Source organism: Triticum dicoccoides, chromosome 6B, assembly GCF_002162155.2.
Source record: "Triticum dicoccoides isolate Atlit2015 ecotype Zavitan chromosome 6B, WEW_v2.0, whole genome shotgun sequence".
NCBI classification, from domain to species: domain Eukaryota; kingdom Viridiplantae; phylum Streptophyta; class Magnoliopsida; order Poales; family Poaceae; genus Triticum; species Triticum dicoccoides.
Genome location: NC_041391.1, coordinates 718,865,417 through 718,867,975, shown reverse-complemented (window position 1 = coordinate 718,867,975; position 2,559 = coordinate 718,865,417). Strand labels below are relative to the sequence as shown.

Sequence of the window (2,559 nt, the reverse complement as noted above, 5' to 3'; positions counted from 1 at the left end):
TCAATTTCAGCTGTCTAAAACGTCTTATAGAAGTGAACAGAGGGAGAGGGAGTACTACATGCATGATAGGCAAGGTGTGTTTCTTGAGAAATGAGTGAAAATACCTATAGAAAATATCTGGAGGCGTTGGCGGTGGTGATGTGCTATTGAGGTTCTCTTCTAACTTATGCCCAACAAAAAATATATATATCTTCTTCCAAAATATATAGTCAATGTTTGTCATGATAATAATATAGTGTATATGTATGCTCCTCATGATCATTATCACATAGTAATATCATGTTCATGATAATAATATAGTGTATATTCCAAAGCTGCAAAATAAAATAAAAGTGTAAAATGAACAGACAACCATTATACTTACTAGATCTAGTATGGCAGCAAAAGTAGAAGATCCAGCACACACAATAACACAGAAATAAATTGATGTAAATAGGATGTTCTCTAGACACATCTTAGCACTAATGGCAACTCATCGACAATAACAGATCATGTCAAAAAGAAATCATGGAAAATCGTGCCTTCTTAAGGTACAGTAGGACATATGCTAAATGAACATATCAGATTCCTTGGAGCAAACAAAATAGATCAACCAGTCCAAGGTGGAATCACAACCCTTCACAACTTACAAGCACATGACCACATACCAGGGCCTGAAAATAATATTCCATAATAAAGGGCATGAAATTCTTCAAAAATCTTATAGATGTTTTGTTGATTAAAAGTCAAACTTCATCGTACAGTCAAGTACACACCAAACATGGAGAGTATCTTTGAAATATAATATATTAATAGTATATAAGAACAACAAAATACAATTGCATCTTTAGGAGTCTTACACTTTCACAGTTAGTCATGCGTACCAGTATGTATATCTCTTTTTGAAAATTAGACAACCTGTCATAAACAGCAAAGGAGCAAGTATCAGAATCTTCACGGAGTATGTGCTGTAAAATAGCACTATAACTGCAAGTAAAATAACAGTGGTAATGTACAGACATATTCTTTGTTGTCAACAAAATAGCTAGCAAAACATCTTTCAAGATTCCGCTTACATTTACCTGACCTTGAAAATATTTCCTATAAATAGTATCATACTTTAATTTTGTTAGTTAAAATTAATGTTGGTCTCTACAGTCCAAAACAGCGATCTAATTTGACAACAATGCAGGCAATGAGTGATTATGAGAACCAAAAGGGACTTTTGGAGGACCTACAGCTACGTCTAATGGAAGCTGAGCCAAAAATTGTGGATGGAGAGAAATTGCGCAAAAAAGCTACATGACACTATACTAGTAATGACTTACTCTCTTCAACCCTTGTGATCCCATAGAGTATATCTGGTTTTAATATTTGTGTGGTGCAGGAACTTAAAGAAAATATTCGTTTTTCTGCCGAGTACGACCTTTAATCTCAACGGAAGCAGTAGCGGCTGTCTCTTATCCAAAGAGTGGAGAAAATGTAGGCTGTGGGGTCGAGTTGATGCATAAGAGTATGTTACATTTTTTGATCTCTAACTTATAACATATGTAAACATATAATATTATTTCTGATAATATCCTTATATATATATTTTTTATACAAAATTTTTATACTTACTATACTACTTTGTTTAGGAGTATACTTTTTCATCACTTGTTTGACATACTTTTTTAACACATTTGCTTGGCATACTTAATAACAAAACAAAGTTTATTAGTTTTATTACTTATTTATTATATATTTGTAATATATAACATTGAAACAAACTCACGCGTTGCGCTGAATTCTTCTACTTTGAAACAAAATCTTTTATTTTGTTTTCATACTTGTGTTAATTATATAGTTAATACAAACAAATGGTTGATATCTTTAAACCATATGGCTTAAAAAATATTGAAATAGTGGTTGTACTATAGGATTAGGAAAATATATCTATGGGAGATTCTAGAGTAGAAATTTAATCATAGGTGAGGGACTACCCCAAATATATTCGTTTTCGAAGCACCAATGTACAAATTTAACCATATAGGTACCTATTTAACCATATCTGAGGGATTACACAATGTAAAAATTTAACTATATCTATAATTACACTATCATCTATACACTCTGATACGTCTCCAATGTATCTATAATTTTTTATTGTTCCATGCTATTAAGGTATCAATCTTGGATGTTTTATATACATTTACTAGCAACTTTATGTCATTTTTGGGACTAACCTATTAGCCTAGTGCCCAGTGCGAGTTGCTGGTTTTTGCTTGTTTTTTACTTCGCAGAATATCAATACCAAACGATGTCCACTTGCCACGAAAGTTTTTGGAGATTTTTTCTGTTGATAAGAGACCATGTAAGCCTCTATAGCACACAAGAGGAGGCCTGTGGGGCCCACTACACACCAGGGCACGCCAGGAGCCTCTAGCATGCCCTAATGGGTAGTGGGGCCCACTGGAACCGCCTTGGCCTACTTCCGCCTATATAAATACTCTAAAATCCTAGAAACCCTAGGGAAGTCGACAAAATACTTTTTCCACCACCGCAAGTTCCAAAACCACGAGATCCAATCTAGTGGCCTTT

At 33.9% G+C, this 2,559-nt stretch overlaps 1 protein-coding gene across 3 annotated transcripts in view; it reads right to left on the bottom strand.

The window, feature by feature from the left end:
* Positions 1-704: 704 nt before the first annotated feature.
* The window catches only part of LOC119322122, a 12,009-nt gene continuing 10,154 nt past the window's right edge, over positions 705-2,559 (bottom strand). For all 3 annotated transcript variants that reach the window (XR_005155422.1, XM_037595621.1, XM_037595620.1), the window contains one exon: positions 705-897. The gene's annotated coding sequence lies outside the window, so the exon portion shown is untranslated. The remainder of the gene's footprint in view (positions 898-2,559) is intronic.